This window comes from Oncorhynchus kisutch, unplaced genomic scaffold (genome assembly GCF_002021735.2).
Source record: "Oncorhynchus kisutch isolate 150728-3 unplaced genomic scaffold, Okis_V2 Okis06b-Okis10b_hom, whole genome shotgun sequence".
Classification (NCBI taxonomy): Eukaryota; Metazoa; Chordata; class Actinopteri; order Salmoniformes; family Salmonidae; genus Oncorhynchus; species Oncorhynchus kisutch.
In genome coordinates, this window is record NW_022261983.1 from 7062342 (window position 1) to 7084545 (window position 22204).

The following is a 22204-nucleotide window of genomic DNA, read 5'->3' on the forward strand; positions in this document are numbered from 1 at the left end:
TTTATGTAGCTTTTACTGATACAAAAGACAGCATTTTTTATCAGGACTAAAGTCAAGTGATGCCAAATTGAAGACTGATGAATAGCTATTTCAGACAGATAAATTAAAGACGGATGAATAGCTATTTCAGACAGACAAATTGAAGATGGATGAATGGCTGTTTCAGACAGACAAATTGAAGACTGATGAATAGCTATTTCAGACAGATAAATTGAAGACGGATGAATAGCTATTTCAGACAGACAAATTGAAGACGGATGAATGGCTATTTCAGACAGACAAATTGAAGACTGATGAATGGCTATTTCAGACAGACAAATTGAAGATGGATGAATAGCTATTTCAGACAGATAAATTGAAGACGGATGAATAGCTATTTCAGACAGACAAATTGAAGACGGATGAATGGCTGTTTCAGACAGACAAATTGAAGACGGATGAATGGCTATTTCAGACAGATAAATTGAAGACGGATGAATAGCTATTTCAGACAGATAAATTGAAGACGGATGAATGGCTATTTCAGACAGATAAATTGGAAATCAAATGAACAGAAATAGATGGACATCTTTCCTCTCCACTACCACCAGATAGAGAGACAGTGTGCCAAGGGGAAAAAATATAACTGGAAATACAACTCGAGTGCCAATACATGTGATAAATCTTATGAATTGATCTAAATACAATGTAATGGGAAGGAAGAAGCCTTGCAGCTGCTCTGGCGAACAGCATCCCAAGCCACCTCATCTATAACTCAATTTATATCAATACCCAGAAGTGAAGAAAAAGGAAGCTATTTTCTTTCCTCTAGCTGATTGATGGATATATTTTCAGCGGGACCCCATATAATCACACTGACCTCCTAGGACCTGCTGGAAATGTGTCCAGGGTGAAGTGGCCCATAGACGCTGACCTGGGGCCAGTTTGGCAAATCCCACACTCATGGTTAGGGTTAGGATTGGGGGGTGGGGAAGCCGATCCTAGATCTCTACCTAGGGGAAACTTCAGCCCGTAGCAGGTAGCAGAAGCAAACATTTAAGCAAAGAAGTGGAGTGGGGGGGTCAAAGAAGGACAGAAAAGAAGACAAAAGATACGTGACAAATAAACAACTCTGAACTCTGACAGAGAGAAGATGAATGAATAGGGGTTAATACAGGATGGTAGAGGAGATGAATGAATAGGGGTTAATACAGGATGGTAGAGGAGATGAATGAATAGGGGATAATACAGGATGGTAGAGGAGATGAATGAATAGGGGATAATACAGGATGGTAGAGGAGATTAATGAATAGGGGTTAATACAGGATGGTAGAGAAGATGAATGAATAGGGGTTAATACAGGATGGTAGAGGAGATGAATGAATATGGGTTAATACAGGATGGTAGAGGAGATGAATGAATAGGGGTTAATACAGGATGGTAGAGGAGATGAATGAATAGGGGATAATACAGGATGGTAGAGGAGATGAATGAATAGGGGTTAATACAGGAGGGTAGAGGAGATGAATGAATAGGGGTTAATACAGGATGGTAGAGGAGATGAATGAATAGGGGTTAATACAGGATGGTAGAGGAGATGAATGAATAGGGGTTAATACAGGATGGTAGATAAGATGAATGAATAGGGGTTAATACAGGATGGTAGAGGAGATGAATGAATAGGGGTTAATACAGGATGGTAGAGAAGATGAATGAATAGGGGTTAATACAGGATGGTAGAGGAGATGAATGAATAGGGGTTAATACAGGATGGTAGAGGAGATGAATGAATAGGGGTTAATACAGGATGGTAGAGGAGATTAATGAATAGGAGGAGGTGGTCAGGAGAAATGGTGTCATGGTGAACACAACTGATTCTGATCCTGAATTCTTGGAAATACACAGAGAGAAGGCGGATAATACGTATGATAATCACCTTCCTACAGTATGTCAAGGTCCCGTTTTAAAATGCAGATGACAGATTATATTCACCTCCTCTCCCCCGTCACTTATTTTTCCTGCTTTATTTATTTGTTCATTCATTTTTTATGTTGGCAAGCTGGACACACAATGGTGTCATTCATGCCTCTGATTCTGCCTCCCCAAAGAGCCCCAGACCCTCCGGGCCACCGGGGGCCTCTCATCCACCCACACCAAACTCAGCCCAGCACCCAGGGGAGGCCAGCCAGACCAGGGATGCTGCCTGGAGGGCAGAGACATGAACAGTTTGTCCTGGGAAAGAATGCACCAGACTACCTAATAACAGACATACATGAGACAGGCATCGCTGTAGGATGTCAACAGGCAGGGAGCGACAGCAACACAACGTTCCCAGAGACACACATACTCCACAGACACAATCCCATGGATGTGGCCATCTGATATGTGTGTTTCTTCAACAGTTCTCCAACAGTCGTGAGTATGATGGACTCGATGCTCTGACCATTACTCCTCCCTACATGATAACAGTCGTGAGTATGATGGACTCGATGCTCTGACCATTACTCCTCCCTACATGATAACAGTCGTGAGTATGATGGACTCGATGCTCTGACCATTACTCCTCCCTACATGATAACAGTCGTGAGTATGATGGACTCGATGCTCTGACCATTACTCCTCCCTACATGATAACAGTCGTGAGTATGATGGACTCGATGCTCTGACCATTACTCCTCCCTACATGATAACAGTCGTGAGTATGATGGACTCGATGCTCTGACCATTACTCCTCCCTACATGATAACAGTCGTGAGTATGATGGACTCGATGCTCTGACCATTACTCCTCCCTACATGATAACAGTCGTGAGTATGATGGACTCGATGCTCTGACCATTACTCCTCCCTACATGATAACAGTCGTGAGTATGATGGACTCGATGCTCTGACCATTACTCCTCCCTACATGATAACAGTCGTGAGTATGATGGACTCGATGCTCTGACCATTACTCCTCCCTACATGATAACAGTCGTGAGTATGATGGACTCGATGCTCTGACCATTACTCCTCCCTACATGATAACAGTCGTGAGTATGATGGACTCGATGCTCTGACCATTACTCCTCCCTACATGATAACAGTCGTGAGTATGATGGACTCGATGCTCTGACCATTACTCCTCCCTACATGATAACAGTCGTGAGTATGATGGACTCGATGCTCTGACCATTACTCCTCCCTACATGATAACTTGAGTTATAAAGTGACACTTTTGATTAACAATAACATATCTGCTAGAATTGAACCAGTATATAGAGTTGTAAGCTATCCAAAAGAACATAGCCAGATTGCAGTCTAAATGTGAGAGCAGGTGCAGGAGTGTGGGAGTGTTAGCAGCAGCTGAGCATTATCTCCCTATTGTCATATAAACACGTATAAGACCAGAAATGAGCATTTTCATCCAAATACTGTATATCAGAATAATGAAGAAGTTAAGTGAAGTTACGAACAATAAACCCACTCCAAGGTTAGGTGAAAGTGTTTGCCCTATTCGTGGAAGAATAACACTTTTGCTGGTTTCAAACTCCTTTTGGTCAACATTATTCAACAGATATGTCTGAGATGAAGAAACATCTCCGGTCCTCACTGCGTAGTTAAGCCTCCGAGCCCAGAAAGAACGCTTTCTTTTTTGCCAGACCTTCACTAATGCAATATAACAAATTAGTATAATTATGCTCCATATTGGAGATTGACGAAACAATGTGGCCCGTGGGGCAGGTGGAGGCAGGGTAGGAAGCAGGCAGCTTGGGTATTTGCTGACGGGAATAACTAATTCATTGGCTACTTTTCGCTATTTCTCAGAGGACATTCTTGTATCTATGACATTATGGCTAATCAAATAAGCCCACTGGAATGCCAGTTTTTCCTCTCAAAATGTGATTCTCCTCCTAATGTGAAAATGATCCACCACCACATCACCAACCTCCACTGGGTCATGTTCATTAGGGCACGCAACGGAATACTTTTTAAAACCTTTTGCAATGGAATGAAAATTAAAATGAGATTTCTTAGTCCAGGTAGTCCCTTCCTGTTTCAGTACTCTTCTTTCCGTTTGGTGCCTAATGAACATGACCTGGTAAACTGGAATCCCTTCACTTCTCCCCTTGTCTCAGAGGTTCGCTGGAGCACAGTGGAGCTCCTTTCTCCTCCTCTTCCTCTTCCTCACCTCATCCAGACCTCACCTTGTGGAGAACAGAGGTGAGTGGTGGAGGGGACAGGTGGGGGGTGGAAGAGGACCATTTGATCTCTAGCTTGGGCCAACGACAAAAGAATTTGGCCCAGATCCGTTTGAGTTGTCTGGCTGTGCCATCGGGCTGAATGCTAATGCTAATTTAGCGCTATTGTTTTCACTGAACACAACAGGCTCCAGCTGTAGATACACTGAAACACATGGAGTGCACTGGGGAGGACAGATCCATCACCCAGTCCACACTGAGACAGATGTCCTCCATTCTGACACATTTATGGAGGAAATATGTTAAAAAGGAACGGCACAAAACAAATCCATGTCAATAATATATTTCCGCGCTTGACGTTTTGGCTTTGGAACAACTGAGAAAAACTAAAAGAAGCAGAAAAGGGGGGTTCTTTCCAAGCCCCAAACCACGACTATGCATTTCTGACCGCAGTTTGCCTGAACATGTTTTCAGGGCTGTGATCCACTATTATATATGCGATGGTGACAGTAATGAAAGAGTTCTGTACTAGTGGGGTCAGAACGAGGTGCGGAGTGACAAAGAGAAATAAAAAATGGCTGTGGACAAGAGAGCCATAATTCTATCGACAAATCAGCAAAACAAGGAGAGGAAACATACAAAGAGGATACATTCTAGGTGAGTTTGAGCAACATGTAACAGTAACATGACGTAACAGTATCCATGTGAGGCACAGAAGGACTCACACCGCAGGTGTGAATATATTAACTGGGTCATGTTCATTAGGGCACGCTGCGGAATACTTTTAAAAACCTTTTGGAATGGAATGATTTGTTTAGTCCAAGTAGTTCCTTCCTGTTTCAGTACTTTTCTTCCCGTTTGGTGCCTAATGAACATGACCCAGGAAACTGGAATCCCCCACTTTTCCCCTTGTCTCAGAGGTTTGCTGGAGCACAGTGGAGCTCCTTCCTCCTCCTCCTTCCTCCTCCTCCTCCTCCTCCTCACCTCGTCCGGACCCCACCCCGTGGAGAGCAAAGGGAGCGGTGGAGGGGAGCGGCGGGAGGTGGAAGAGGACCATTTGATCTGTAGCTCCTCCAGGGAGCACCAGGGCCTACTCATCATCTATATCCTGTTTGGGAAGGCTGACGTTTGAAACCCATCTGTTGCCGGGTCCCAGTGGTACAATCACATCAGAGAGATGGAGAGAGAGTTAGAGAAATGGAGGGGGAGAGAGAAAAGGAGAGGGACGGATGGAGGGAGAGAGAAATATAATCACTCAGCACACCACCAATACTTTCTAATTCTCTCTATGACTATTAACCGGCAGAAAAGTATTTTAACATGGAAACCGTGACTGTTTGGTTATAACATGTGCGGTGATCGTCTAAAATAAATGCAATTTTCCTGAACATGTACGAGTGCAGCCAAAGAGAATTTGGACATATGAACACATGCTTAAGCTCTCAAACACTTCCAACACGTGTCTGTCCACCCACACACAGTCTGATAGCATGTTCATGTTGTAGAGGAGCATCTGGTCCATCTTCTTTACTAAAAGCAATGCCAGGAGTCACTTTATAAATCAAAACAATTGTGTAGCATCTATAAGATGACAGGCAAGTATGAGGAAGTTTTGAAGTGGAGGAAAAATTATTGCGGCAAATTCAATTATGGCAATAACTTAAATTCCTTATCTTGATAACAGTGGAGGCTGATAAGGGGAGAACTGCTCATGATAATGGATGGAACCGAGACAACGGAATGGCATCCAACACCTGGAAACCATGGAAACCATGTGCTTGATGTATTTGATACCACTCCACTGATTCCAGTCCAGTCATTAACACAAGCCTGTTTTCCCCAATGAGGTGCCGCCAACCTCCTGTGATTGATAATAAATCCTGTTTCTTTTGGCAGAGACAGATGTTTCAAAACCAAAATAAACCAACTTTATGGTCATTGGATCTCAAGGAGGGCTCACGTCAACTAACAGCAATGACGCAAAATAAAAATCCCCAAAACCTAAACTTGTTTGACCATTTTTATTTTTAGCACAAACCAGATTAGGCGTAAATTGAGTTGACATACCTGTGGTCCGCGTTGGCCGGTGTCGTGGCTGCAATATGCCACACCAGGATGTCAATATTCTGCCATCTGTTAATCAGAGCTAGAGGAATGTGAGATCAGTGTGTTAGGCTGGTAGGCTGGATTCTGTTTATAGGTGGTAAAGTGGTGACCATGTCCTTCTCCCAGCTGCCAAGGCTGGAAAAAAACATGAAGAGGGAGAAAAGGGTGAAAAGGGCTCTAATGGCCTGATGTAATGTCTTACTCTGATAATGGCCTGATGTAATGTCCTACTCTGATAATGGCCTGATGTACTGTCCTACTCTGATAATGGTATGATGTAATGTCCTACTCTGATAATGGCCTGATGTAATGTCCTACTCTGATAATGGCCTGATGTACTGTCCTACTCTGATAATGGCCTGATGTATTGTCCTACTCTGATAATGACCCGATGTACTGTCCTCCTCTGATAATGGCCTGATGTAATGTCCTACTTTGATAATGGCCTGATGTACTGTCCTACTCTGATAATGGCCTGATGTAATGTCCTACTCTGATAATGGCCTGATGTACTGTCCTGCTCTGATAATGGCCTGATGTAATGTCCTACTCTAATAATGGCCTGATGTAATGTCCTACTCTGATAATGGCCTCATTTTCTGTCCTACTCTGATAATGGCCTGATGTAATGTCCTACTCTGATAATGGCCTGATGTACTGTCCTACTCTGATAATGGCCTGATGTAATGTCCTACTCTGATAATGGCCTGATGTAATGTCCTACTCTGATAATGGCCTGATGTACTGTCCTACTCTGATAATGGCCTGATGTAATGTCCTACTCTGATAATGGCCTGATGTTATGTCCTACTCTGATAATGGCCTGATGTAATGTCCTACTCTAATAATGGCCTGATGTAATGTCCTACTCTGATAATGGCCTGATGTACTGTCCTCCTCTGATAATGGCCTGATGTAATGTCCTACTCTGATAATGGCCTGATGTACTGTCCTGCTCTGATAATGGCCTGATGTAATGTCCTACTCTGATAATGGCCTGATGTAATGTCCTACTCTGATAATGGCCTGATGTAATGTCCTACTCTGATAATGGCCTGATGTAATGTCCTACTCTGATAATGGCCTGATGTACTGTCCTACTCTAAAGTATAGAAACAATGGGTGGTCGCCTGCACTCTTGTATAGTCTTTAATAACATATCATGTTGGTCACAGGTGCGTAGGTTTCAAAAAGTAGGATCATGGAAAGGATAGGACTCACATGCAAAAATAGAGCTGATTGATTATGCCATGATATCCATAAAGTGCAGGGTGCAATAAAGTGCATAAATAAAAAATTGAAAATTCACAACCTGAAACTTTTTGTGTGGGTATGTATCCTCTCTGTGATGATACTCTACAGTGTACCACCAACTAGCCTTTCCACTGATGACATCTAATGGAACATACAGTATGTATCCTCTCTGTGATGATACTCTACAGTGTACCACCAACTAGTCTTTCCACTGATGACATCTAATGGAACATACAGTATGTATCCTCTCTGTGATGATACTCTACAGTGTACCACCAACTAGCCTTTCCACTGATGACATCTAATGGAACATACAGTATGTATCCTCTCTGTGATGATACTCTAAAGTGTACCACCAACTAGGACTAGGACTACCTGACATGGACTACCTACCGCCCCAGGACTACCTGACATGATGACTCCTTGCTGTCCCCAGTCCACCTGGCCATGCTGCTGCTCCAGTTTCAACTGTTCTGCCTTATTATTATTCGACCATGCTGGTCATTTATGAACATTTGAACATCTTGGCCATGTTCTGTTATAATCTCCACCCAGCACAGCCAGAAGAGGACTGGCCACCCCACATAGCCTGGTTCCTCTCTAGGTTTCTTCCTAGGTTTTGGCCTTTCTAGGGAGTTTTTCCTAGCCACCGTGCTTCTACACCTGCATTGCTTGCTGTTTGGGGTTTTAGGCTGGGTTTCTGTACAGCACTTTGAGATATCAGCTGATGTACGAAGGGCTATATAAATACATTTGATTTGATTTGATTTGATTTGAACTAGCCTTTCCACTGATGACATCTAATGGAACATACAGTATGTATCCTCTCTGTGATGATACTCTACAGGTTACCACCAACTAGCCTTTCCACTGATGACATCTAATGGAACATACAGTATGTATCCTCTCTGTGATGATACTCTACAGTGTACCACCAACTAGCCTTTCCACTGATGACATCTAATGGAACATACAGTATGTATCCTCTCTGTGATGATACTCTACAGTGTACCACCAACTAGCCTTTCCACTGATGACATCTAATGGAACATACAGTATGTATCCTCTCTGTGATGATACTCTACAGTGTACCACCAACTAGCCTTTCCACTGATGACATCTAATGGAACATACAGTATGTATCCTCTCCATGATGATTCTCTACAGTGTACCACCAACTAGTCTTTCCACTGATGACATCTAATGGAACATACAGTATGTATCCTCTCTGTGATGATACTCTACAGTGTACCACCAACAAGTCTATCCACTGATGACATCTAATGGAACATACAGTATGTATCCTCTCTGTGATGACACTCTACATTGTACCACCAACTAACCTTTCCACTGTTGACATCTAATGGAACATACAGTATGTATCCTCTCTGTGATGATACTCTACAGTGTACCACCAACTAACCTTTCCACTGATGACATCTAATGGAACATACAGTATGTATCCTCTCTGTGATGATACTCTACAGTGTACCACCAACTAGCCTTTCCACTGATGACATCTAATGGAACATACAGTATGTATCCTCTCTGTGATGATACTCTACAGTGTACCACCAACTAACCTTTCCACTGATGACATCTAATGGAACATACAGTATGTATCCTCTCTGTGATGATACTCTACAGTGTACCACCAACTAACCTTTCCACTCTTGACATCTAATGGAACATACAGTATGTATCCTCTCTGTGATGATACTCTACAGTGTACCACCAACTAGTCTTTCCACTGTTGACATCTAATGGAACATACAGTATGTATCCTCTCTGTGAAAATACTCTACAGTGTACCACCAACTAGCCTTTCCACTGATGACATCTAATGGAACATACAGTATGTATCCTCTCCGTGATGATTCTCTACAGTGTACCACCAACTAGCCTTTCCACTGATGACATCTAATGGAACATACAGTATGTATCCTCTCTGTGATGATACTCTACAGTGTACCGCCAACTAGCCTTTCCACTGATGACATCTAATGGAACATACAGTATGTATCCTCTCTGTGATGATACTCTACAGTGTACCACCAACTAGCCTTTCCACTGATGACATCTAATGGAACATACAGTATGTATCCTCTCTGTGATGATACTCTACAGTGTACCACCAACTAACCTTTCCACTGATGACATCTAATGGAACATACAGTATGTATCCTCTCTGTGATGATACTCTACAGTGTACCACCAACTAACCTTTCCACTGATGACATCTAATGGATCATATTGTACATGTTAAGCTTTTCTCATTCATCCAAATTTAAATATGGGATGTACAGGGAATGCATGACTATGTGACATACATTCAGTAAAGGTTCCATATTGCATTTGGAACGAACATGTCAGAAAAGCTCCAGAATTGAAGCATTACAGTATTTGATAACATATCCTTACAGGTGTTAGTGAATCAACCAGGGGTGTTTCCTATGGTACTCTTATCAAAAGTATTGGCCCAACGGTGCCACAATCCCAGATAAAACACTCAACCACAAGCCCAGTCTTGGCCATTCAAGGTATATGTCTTTCCTTCACAGAAAATGAAACCTAAAGACAGAATCAATCAACATAAAACTATTCACTCTCTCTTTCTGCCTAACATTATGAAATGGGGTAGAGCGGGAACACATTTATGCCAGTCTCTTGGAATAAAACGTTTTCGCCAAAAACAGTAGGACGTTTTCAAGACCGATTTTCTGGGCTGTAGAGTGGGGTGTGTGTGTGTGTGTGTGTGTGTGAAGGGAGGGTCCCTAAGGAAGTAATTAGTGCTGTGTCGAGTGGCTAATAAAACATACTACTGGGCTACATGTTAGCTACCCTGAGCCTGGAGAGTGGCGAGGCCAGGGGACCTGGAGTAATGAATATATGAAAAAGAGGAGGTGAGGTGTGTGTGTGTGTGTGTGTGTGTGTGTGTGTGTGTGTGTGTGTGTGTGTGTGTGTGTGTGTGTGTGTGTGTGTGTGTGTGTGTGTGTGTGTGTGTGTGTGTGTGCGTGCGTGTGTGTGTGTCTGTGTGCGTGTGCGTGTGCGTGTGCGTGTGCACGTGCGCGTGTGTGTGCGTGTGTGTGCGTGTGTGTGTGTGTGTGTGTGTGTGTGTGTGTGTGTGTGTGTGTGTGTGTGTGTGTGCATAAGAGTGGAGGGTTGGGGTAGTGTGAGGCCAAACAGGGTCGGGGCAAAGCAGAGACACAGTAGCAGCAGCTGAACCAGAGGCAGCACGCTAGAGGTGTCAACTTCACTAAGGCCTAAGCACTGTTCAATCTCATCTTTGACCTCTTGCTTACTATAAGCCTCCACCTTCTTCCAGACTTCATCAGATGTGATCTGAGCTCATAGAACACCTTCACAAAGAAAAACACCCACACTATAGACTGACCAATACCTGGACTAACACAGGTCACAAAGTGCCGGTTTAAAGGACACAAAGGGTTGACGTCCATTGTTTCCTATAAATGCAAAAAGCATATAAAAAATGACAGGGTCTTATTAGTACATGTTAAATATAGTGACATTTAACCATTGTAGTTATTTGTCACCTAAGCTGATATATCATCATGTTTCATCAAAAGTATTCTTCTCACTCTGACCTCGTTCCCTTCCATCTCAGACACCAAAGGTAAAGATTAGGGAGATTCCAGTAGACACATGGTACTAAAAAGGGTGTGAACTCTATGCCTACTCTACTCCATCCTCGCCCCGGTCCCTTGCCCCAAGCAGGGAGCCCACTTCGTCCTCGCCCCGGGCGAGAGGAGAGGAGAGGAGAGAAACCACCTCCTCTTGCGGTGAGGAGAGAAACCACCTCCTCATGCGGTGAGGAGAGAAACCACCTCCTCTTGCTGTGAGGAGAGAAACCACCTCCTCATGCGGTGAGGAGAGAGCAGCATTAGATTAGGTTTCAACCCAGGGTACAGCTCTGCCAAAGACCAGCCATGCAGACACAACAAACCCATGCTGTTTAGGGAACAAAGTCCAGGGAACACCACTTCAAACCCCACTAAGAGAGAGGGGGGTAAAGAATAGAGAGAGGGGTAGAAGGACGTGGAGGGGGAAGAGAGAGAGGAGAGAAAGCTAGCGGAGAAAGGAGATGGGATGGATAAATGAAGAGAGAGAGATAGAGGGGGAAGAGAGACAGGGGGGAGAGAGAGGTTAGAAAGAGAATGCGAGGGAATAGAGAGAGAGAGATCGAGGGGGAAGAGAGAGAGGGGGGAGAGAGAGGTTAGAAAGAGAATGCGAGGGAATAGAGAGAGAGAGAGAGAGAGAGGGGGGGGGGGGAGAAAAGGGGGGAGAGAGAGAGAGAGAGGGGGAGAAAGGGGGGGAGAGAGGGGGGGGAGAGGGGGGGTGGAGAAAGGGGGGGAGAGAGAGAGAGAGGGGGGAGAAAGGGGGGGAGAGAGAGAGGGGGGGGAGAGAGAGAGGGGGGGAGAGAGAGAGAGGGGGAGAGAGAGAGGGGGGGAGAGAGAGAGAGAGAGGGGGAGAAAGGGGGGGAGAGAGAGAGAGAGAGAGAGAGAGAGAGAGAGAGAGGAGGGGGGGAGAGAGAGAGAGATAGAGGGGAGAGAGAGAGAGAGAGAGAGAGAGAGAGGGGGGGGGGGGGGGGGGGGGTTACAGATAAGTGGAAGCATATTGACAAGATGCAGACAGGAGGTACTTCTGTACATTTCACTGCCCAATTCATCCCCCATGCACTGCAATAACCTGTTGAAAGGCTTGGTTTCCCCACACACTGTCTGATTATGCCTATAGGAATGGGACCCTCCATACAATGGCCTAACGCATGGTTACATTTCCCCAAAATGGCAAGCTTTGTAGGCCAGTTTCCCAGACCCAGAATGTCCTTCACTAAACAGCACTTTCACTTCTCAAAGGATTTCCCATTGATCATGATTTTAAATCCAGGACTCTGAATCATTTGAGTCCAGGAAACTGTCCCTAAGAGTTCGCCTGGGGGTGTTAAACTGTGAGCATTGTAAGTAAGAACCTGGCTAGTAAACTTGTTTGCAGCGCAGCTGTCTAAGGCATTGCATCTCAGTGCTCGAGGTGTCACTAAAGTCCCTGGTTTGATCCCGGGCTGTATCGTGAGCAGGAGTCCCATAGGGGTCCCATACAATCTGCCCAGCGTCGTCCAGGTTAGGGGAGGGTTTGGCCGTCATTGTAAAATAAGAATTTGTTCTTAACTGACTTGCCTGGTTAAATAAAGGTTCCATAAAATGAAAATGAAAATGATGCAGGTCAATAACTAGTTCTGCTAACCAAACTACTGTATGTGATGAATTACTGAACACATCCCAATAGATGGTTTCCCTGTAAACATAGCTCATATAACACATACTTAAAACTCATTACCAGCAAACCATGTTCCCAATGAAAACAGTTTGATTTCACATTTCACTAGAGAGAGGGAGAAAAAACACCATAGCTTGGACAAGTTAACAAGACTGGGAAATCTGTGACAGGAGGTCGAGGGCCCAACCTGGACTCTAATTGCTATCACATTGACTGCTTCCCAAATGGAATTCATTCCCTACATAGTGCACTACTTTCAAACAGAGACCTTCCCTGGTCAAAAGTAGTGCACTATATAGGGCATAGGGTGCCATTTGGGATGCATTCATTGAGTCATGGGGAGTTAATTTGAGGCCTGATTTTATTTCAAAGTGAAAAAACGGTCCAGACACTGGCGTTGTGTATCCAGCCCTATTACAGAGTTGGCTTTTTAGTTTATCTTAAGACGGCTTAAGTGACTAAAGTAGCTATTGATGCCATACTAGCTTGAATGAATCGTTTTTCAAAGCTCCCTTTAGGCCACTTGGAGAGAAAAGGAAGAGTGGTTTTTGAAGGACTGCATCTAAACATGGAAGGGCTTGACATTTCCAGGAAGGCCATAGTGGTCACAACCTAAAAGGGGACAAAACCCTAACAAACATGATGGGCTTAGATGTGCTGGCCAAATACAATTCACCCCACCAGGCACACAAACACAAAGGATAGCTTGGTTCCACTAGACAAAATCCTACAACAGATCCTAATATCTACTTGCAAGCTTGCGTTCGCAAACTTTAATTCATCTTTCCTTTTGTTCCTTTTTCTCGTTCTAAATTAAGGGGGAAAAAAACAACTGAAACTTAACTGAAATCTAAAACAAATAAGGAAAGTCAAGACAGAGAAAATAAGGTTTTGCAACATCTTAGGCCCATTTTCAGCTCTTCTCTTTGATGATTATCCCCACTTAGGAGCCTCAACAACAAGCTTACAGTGGTGAACCACAGACAGATCCTCAGATCCCCTCCAAGCCTCAAATCTGCCATTTTAAAACGAACACAGCGCTGCTTTTAAACCCAGAATAGGTTATCCAAAGTCTCTGGCCCTCACCAGCCTGGGCTGAAACGGCCAGCATGACGCACAGAAATAAAGCCAAGAACCTGGATGAAGAACCTGGCTGTCACTTTAAGCCCTTATTTCCTTGTTCGAGAGAGTGGATAGTTAAAGGGACATTACACTCCCAAATCTACATTTGTCAGATGTTTTCAGATCTCAAAAGTGGTGTTCTTTGTTTCTAGCCCATCAGTTGTATAGATACAGCTGCATACCTCAACCTCAAATGAATCCAGAAGATAAGCACCAGAAACAAAGTGGAGAACGTAAGAGTCACCTAGAGCCTCATTTCCTCATTTGACACAGTGGATATTTCTGCTGATCTCCCAGCTGATCTCTCTGGTGTGTGTGTGTATGTGTGTGTGTGTGTGTTTGCGTGCATGCTTGCATGTGTGCGTGGCAGTAGTAGTTGAGGGAATAACACACCCGCGTGCTATCAGTGAGACACACTACAACCACACCAGAGGTGTGTCCGCCTCAGCAGCTCGGCAGGCCAGGTTTTCACACGCTGTGTGGTCCTAGGCCTCAGGAGGAGTGGAGGAGCTAGATAAAACCTCACCCTTCGTCAACAGAACAAGAAGAGTAGGCTATGTTCCGTTGAATCTCGACGGAAAGCTCTCTGTGTTCTTTCCCAGTGTATGAGTCACGTTCCGACTCTCCTAAAGCCCTGGAGTTCCTCCGCTCCTACACCAGCCCAAGGCCTAAGGGAAGACACCAGCCAATGACAGAGCTGGTTAGTGCTTCCGCAAAGCAAAGACCGGGGTTCCTTGAAAGATGAAGCGATGAGTCAGCTGAAATGAGAGAGTACAGTACATCACCTCCAGAAAGTCTGATGATGATGATGCAACAAAGTGAAATAGAATCTTCAGAGAGTAGTTATTTGAGCTCAGATGGAACTAGAGAATTAGAAATCTTTAAATCTACTGAAGAAATGTGAAGTGTCTTCCCCTCTCCCCTCTGAGACCAGAGGGGAGAGTGGAGGGGGAGGGGGAGGGGGAGGGGAGAGTGGAGGGGAGAGTGGAGGGGGAGGGGAGAGGGGAGGAGGAGGGTGGGGGAGGGGGAGGGGGGGAGGGGGAGGAGGAGGGGAGAGGGGGGGGTTAATATACATCCTCTATCTTCATTGAAATGATTTGGGACGGGTCTCTGACTGCCAACCCCCCCTCCCCCCCTTCATCCTCCTCTTGGCCCGAGCGTCTCCCCTCTCCCACCCTGTGCATCACTGCACACCCTGGCCCTCGCACATGGCCCGCTCTCCATCCAGCTTAAAGCGATTAGCCAGGCCTTCCTCTACTGACAGGTGCATGGTCACGCTCAGACATGACTGGCAGACCAACATCTAACCCTGCAGCAGCAAGAGACGACAGACACCCTCTCCCTTTGCTCTGTCAGCTCATCTCCCTCCACAAGACAGACAGACAGACACCCTCTCCCTTTCTCTGTCAGCTCATCTCCCTCCACAAGACAGACAGACAGACACCCTCTCCCTTTGCTCTGTCAGCTCATCTCCTTCCACAAGACAGACAGACAGACAGACAGACAGACAGACAGACAGACGGACAGACGGACGGAAAGGAGGGCTTGCGGGGGCAGACAGGCAGACACACAAGAACGCAGGCAGAGAGGCAGGCAAGTAGGCATGGAGGAAGGTACACAGGCAAGCAGACAGACAAGTAGTCAGGCAGAAAGACAGACAGACAAAGACAGACAGACAGCATTAGAACCCTCATACCACTGAGCAAATGGCTAGGTGTGACCGAGCACAGATAAAACTGTCCGGTTAACTCCAAATTATGTTTTTCCATATCGGTTTTGATACTGAAATCCAAGATGTCTTTCATGGTTTATAGTCTATAGGCTATGAGCAAGCAAGTGGCATTTTCTTGAGAGGAATTGCATATGACCAACATAAATGACCAACTTGAACGGTAAAACATTTGAATAAAACAAATATTAAATAGACCACATAAATGATCTGGGTTCTGTGAGTAATAACAGTCCCACTAAGCATTTTAAGTTGATTTTAAATGCGTTGTAATTACTTTGAGTCTCAGGGAATCAACTTTGGTTTTTACAGTTGTAAGCACTTAAGGAAAATGATATTCTTGGCACCTGAATTTAAATACAGCACACCATGCAGCCTAATGGGAAAAACACCAGCCAGGACTGAGCCAACCAATGCACTGGCCCTAGAAACCATAAAAAATCCAGACAAGAAGTCTGACATGGCTTTTATATTTGCATTTTAGATGTATATCATGTCATTTCTTTGGGGGGAGGTGGGTGTAAAAGAGACGTTTTATGTTTAAGTCTTGAACCAAAGAGAACAAATATATGAGTGATTGCCACCAGCCTGAGGTGGCGGCACCAATTGATGACTTCAGGGAGAGAACAGAAAGCAGTGATACCATCCAATGCTGGAGTGTGTGGTGGGCATTGGGCACTGGGCAGGATAGAATAGCTTGGCAAGGAATTCACAATGTAGTGGCTGCTCTACAATAAGACTTGTATGGAAGACAGACATCTTATCCACTAGTTTCATATGTTGACAGACAAGAATGTGATTCTTGGTCAGTTGCTGGGGTACGGTGTCCATATTAGGACAGTCACACATCCATGGAAGTGGGTATCAGAGTAATTTGGTACTAGGGCCCACGTGTATAACAGGGGGGACCCTCCTTGATTGGTTAACTGATTAATAAAAATTTAAGTCTGCATAAAAAATAAATGTAACTGGTCGATTGTGTGAGTCAGGGACTGGGCCCAAGAGGCAAACAAAAAAATAATTCTGAATGATTATTATTATTTTTGTATTTTTCATTCAACCACAGGAGCCCTTTCTCAAAGTTCAAAATACACTAGAGATCATAATTCAGCCACAGAAGATCAATCAATCTATCGGACAAAAGAAAATAAATAACAAAACTCCTGAATTTTTGCTAACAGCAGCACTTTTTGGCTATTTCCAAGAGGAGCACATCGGCATCACAGTGAGTAGTACCCTATGGCTTCATCTTCATCAGTAGGTGAGTCAGTGTGCCACTGGAAATTGTTTTTAGTAGCCTATACTGTAGCCTATAAAGAACCCAAAGCCCCGGGTTCTTAATCGGGCCTGGTTGTGGACAGTTTCAAAGCCTGACACAAAGAATTGGACAGTTTCAAAGCCTGACACAAAGAATTGGACAGTTTCAAAGCCTGACACAAAGAATTGGACAGTTTCAAAGCCTGACACAAAGAATTGGACAGTTTCAAAGCCTGACACAAAGAATTGGACAGTTTCAAAGCCTGACACAAAGAAATGAACAGTGCTTTCTAAGGTGACGATTCATTTAGAACACTCAAATGCACATTAGAGGTTATGCATATGCATGGATGTCACGGCCGTTGTATGGAGGAGACCAAGGCGCAGCTTGGTATGCGTACATTCTCTTTAATTAAAGAGAAAACACTGAACAAACTATCAAAACAAACCATGACACTAATATGCGTCGTGCAGACAGGCAACTAAACATAGAACAAGAACCCACAAAATACCCAAGGAATATGACTATGTAAATATGGTCCCCAATCAGAGACAACGATAAACAGCTGCCTCTGATTGGGAACCAATTCAGGCCACCATAGACCTACATAAACCTAGACTTACAAGAACCTCTAGACATACAAAACCCCCTAGATAACAGAAAAACTAACAAACCACCCTCGTCACACCCTGACCTAACCAAAATAATAAATAAAACAAAGATAACTAAGGTCAGGGCGTGACAATTGGGCCTGTACTGTATATGAGCCCAAGCCCAAAAAATAACTGAATAGCACATATTGCACATGACAGAAAAACATTTAAAAAAATACTGATTTAAGATATATTTGGTACACAATTGGTCTAGCCTAAATTAAACAAATTCAATGTTATTACGCATTTATAGTGAATTTATATTTCATTTGGAATAGGCGAGTAACAGGGCATTTTATATATATATATATATTTTCATAATTAATAGGCTGACACATTAGCTACAGATTATTTCACCACCGTGCAGGTCCATCTACTCCTCTCTCTTCTTCACTCTTCTCTCCAGCGCACAGAGGAAGGGGCTGTCAACAATGTACGGCAATAAAGTATTTTCTCTGTAATGTATTTTTCATTATATGTCAGACCACAGTAAGACTTGCTGTCGCCATGGTGTTCCTAGTAAATCAAACCCAAATCAAATCAACAGTTTTGTTGTGAAAACATGTTAATATAATTTTCCCGAAATGATTTCACTTGGTTTCCCAAATGAAGCACTGGGTAGCTGCAAGAACAGGGTTGGAGAGCCCATGGCATACAGAGTACTGGGTAGCTGCAAGAACAGGGTTGGAGAGCCCATGGCATACAGAGTACTGGGTAGCTGCAGGAACAGGGTTGGAGAGCCCATGGCATACAGAGTACTGGGTAGCTGCAAGAACAGGGTTGGAGAGCCCATGGCATACAGAGTACTGGGTAGCTGCAAGAACAGGGTTGGAGAGCCCATGGCATACAGAGTACTGGGTAGCTGCAAGAACAGGGTTGGAGAGCCCATGGCATACAGAGTACTGGGTAGCTGCAAGAACAGGGTTGGAGAGCCCATGGCATACAGAGTACTGGGTAGCAGCAGGAACAGGGTTGGAGAGCCCATGGCATACAGAGTACTGGGTAGCAGCAGGAACAGGGTTGGAGAGCCCATGGCATACAGAGTACTGGGTAGCTGCAGGAACAGGGTTGGAGAGCCCATGGCATACAGAGTACTGTGTAGCTGCAGGAACAGGGTTGGAGAGCCCATGGCATACAGAGTACTGGGTAGCTGCAAGAACAGGGTTGGAGAGCCCATGGCATACAGAGTACTGGGTAGCTGCAAGAATAGGGTTGGAGAGCCCATGGCATACAGAGTACTGGGTAGCTGCAAGAACAGGGTTGGAGAGCCCATGGCATACAGAGTACTGGGTAGCAGCAAGAACAGGGTTGGAGAGCCCATGGCATACAGAGTACTGGGTAGCTGCAAGAACAGGGTTGGAGAGCCCATGGCATACAGAGTACTGGGTAGCTGCAAGAACAGGGTTGGAGAGCCCATGGCATACAGAGTACTGGGTAGCTGCAAGAACAGGGTTGGAGAGCCCATGGCATACAGAGTACTGGGTAGCAGCAGGAACAGGGTTGGAGAGCCCATGGCATACAGAGTACTGGGTAGCTGCAGGAACAGGGTTGGAGAGCCCATGGCATACAGAGTACTGGGTAGCTGCAGGAACAGGGTTGGAGAGCCCATGGCATACAGAGTACTGGGTAGCTGCAGGAACAGGGTTGGAGAGCCCATGGCATACAGAGTACTGGGTAGCTGCAAGAACAGGGTTGGAGAGCCCATGGCATACAGAGTACTGGGTAGTTCCAAGAATAGGGTTGGAGAGCCCATGGCATACAGAGTACTGGGTAGCTGCAAGAACAGGGTTGGAGAGCCCATGGCATACAGAGTACTGGGTAGCAGCAGGAACAGGGTTGGAGAGCCCATGGCATACAGAGTACTGGGTAGCTGCAGGAACAGGGTTGGAGAGCCCATGGCATACAGAGTACTGGGTAGCTGCAGGAACAGGGTTGGAGAGCCCATGGCATACAGAGTACTGGGTAGCTGCAGGAACAGGGTTGGAGAGCCCATGGCATACAGAGTACTGGGTAGTTCCAAGAATAGGGTTGGAGAGCCCATGGCATACAGAGTACTGGGTAGCTGCAAGAACAGGGTTGGAGAGCCCATGGCATACAGAGTACTGGGTAGCTGCAGGAACAGGGTTGGAGAGCCCATGGCATACAGAGTACTGGGTAGCTGCAAGAACAGGGTTGGAGAGCCCATGGCATACAGAGTACTGGGTAGCTGCAGGAACAGGGTTGGAGAGCCCATGGCATACAGAGTACTGGGTAGCTGCAAGAACAGGGTTGGAGAGCCCATGGCATACAGAGTACTGGGTAGCTGCAGGAACAGGGTTGGAGAGCCCATGGCATACAGAGTACTAGGTAGCTGCAGGAACAGGGTTGGAGAGCCCATGGCATACAGAGTACTGGGTAGCTGCAAGAACAGGGTTGGAGAGCCCATGGCATACAGAGTACTGGGTAGCTGCAAGAACAGGGTTGGAGAGCCCATGGCATACAGAGTACTGGGTAGATGCAAGAACAGGGTTGGAGAGTCCATGGCATACAGAGTACTGGGTAGCTGCAAGAACAGGGTTGGAGAGCCCATGGCATACAGAGTACTGGGTAGCTGCAAGAACAGGGTTGGAGAGCCCATGGCATACAGAGTTGGGGCAGAATATCACCTGTCATGCAGCGATATAACTGGAGCAGCCTACCCAACATGATTGAAAGACGTGCAAGCAGGAAAGTGGCCTCCATTCGCTATTGGAGTACATACAGATGGCATGTCTTTTTGTCTCGCCCCTGTTCCTGCCCATTTGGTAATGGGTCATTCTAAATAGAAACTCATTTTACATATCAGTAAAGACAAGATTAAATTGGAAATAGCCTGATGGGTGAAGAAAATGATCACTTGATGAGAGAACAGCTGGTGCAGCCTGAGGAAAGGAACAGAGTACAAGCTTGTTTTTGCAACTTTCTCAAATCATCAATTGTCTGTAGCTGCATCATGCAGTCCATATATATCTCAGTTTCTAAGGCATTCTAACATTTGTATCATCCAAACAACTCTAAATCTAGCGTATAGGACCTGTTTCAAATGATCACTTTTACACGTACTATAGTCACTTCATATGCACACTCTCACTCCGGAATGGGAAATATATCCTTCCTATTTCATTCAGGTAGGCTGCTGCCTATATATATACGTAGACTTGAAATCACTGGCCACTTGAATAAATGGAACACTAGTGTCTTTAATAATGTTTATGTATCTTGTATTACTCATCTCATATGTGCAGTATATACTTTATTCAATACTATTCTACTGTATCTTAGTCTATGCCCTTAGTCTATGCCCTTCTGACATTGCTCAGCCATATATTTACATATATGGCCCGGGTATCCTGGAAGGACATTGACCTCCTCCCGTCAGTTGAGGATGCCTGGTCATTCTTTAAAAGTAACTTCCTCACCATTTTAGATAAGCATGCTCCGTTCAAAAAATGCAGAACTAAGAACAGATATAGCCCTTGGTTCACTCCAGACCTGACTGCCCTCGACCAGCACAAACATATCCTGTGGCGGACTGCAATAGCATCGAATGGTCCCCGCGATATGCAACTGTTCAGGGAAGTCAGGAACCAATACACGCAGTCAGTCAGGAAAGCTAAGGCCAGCTTCTTCAGGCAGAAGTTTGCATCCTGTAGCTCCAACTCCAAAAAGTTCTGGGACACTGTGAAGTCCATGGAGAACAAGAGCACCTCCTCCCAGCTGCCCACTGCACTGAGGCTAGGTAACACGGTCACCACCGATAAATCCATGATTATCGAAAACTTCAACAAGCATTTCTCAACAGCTGGCCATGCCTTCCGCCTGGCTACTCCAACCTCAGCCAACAGCTCCACCCCCCCCCGCAGCTACTCACCCAAGCCTCTCCAGGTTCTCCTTTACCCAAATCCAGATAGCAGATGTTCTGAAAGAGCTGCAAAACCTGGACCCGTACAAATCAGCTGGGCTTGACTATCTGGACCCTCTATTTCTGAAACTATCCGCAGCCATTGTCGCAACCCCTATTACCAGCCTGTTCAACCTCTCTTTCATATCGTCTGAGATCCCCAAGGATTGGAAAGCTGCCGCAGTCATCCCCCTCTTCAAAGGGGGAGACACCCTGGACCCAAACTGTTACAGACCTATATTCATCCTGCCCTGCCTATCTAAGGTCTTCGAAAGCCAAGTCAACAAACAGGTCACTGACCATCTTGAATCCCACCGTACCTTCTCCGCTGTGCAATCGGGTTTCCGAGCCGGTCACGGGTGCACCTCAGCCACGCTCAAGGTACTAAACGATATCATAACCGCCATCGATAAAAGACAGTACTGTGCAGCCGTCTTCATCGACCTTGCCAAGGCTTTCGACTCTGTCAATCACCATATTCTTATCGGCAGACTCAGTAGCCTCAATTTTTCGGATGACTGCCTTGCCTGGTTCACCAATTACTTATCAGACAGAGTTCAGTGTGTCAAATCGGAGGGCATGCTGTCCGGTCCTCTGGCAGTCTCTATGGGGGTGCCACAGGGTTCAATCCTCGGGCCGACTCTTTTCTCTGTATATATCAATGATGTTGCTCTTGCTGCGGGCGATTCCCTGATCCACCTCTACGCAG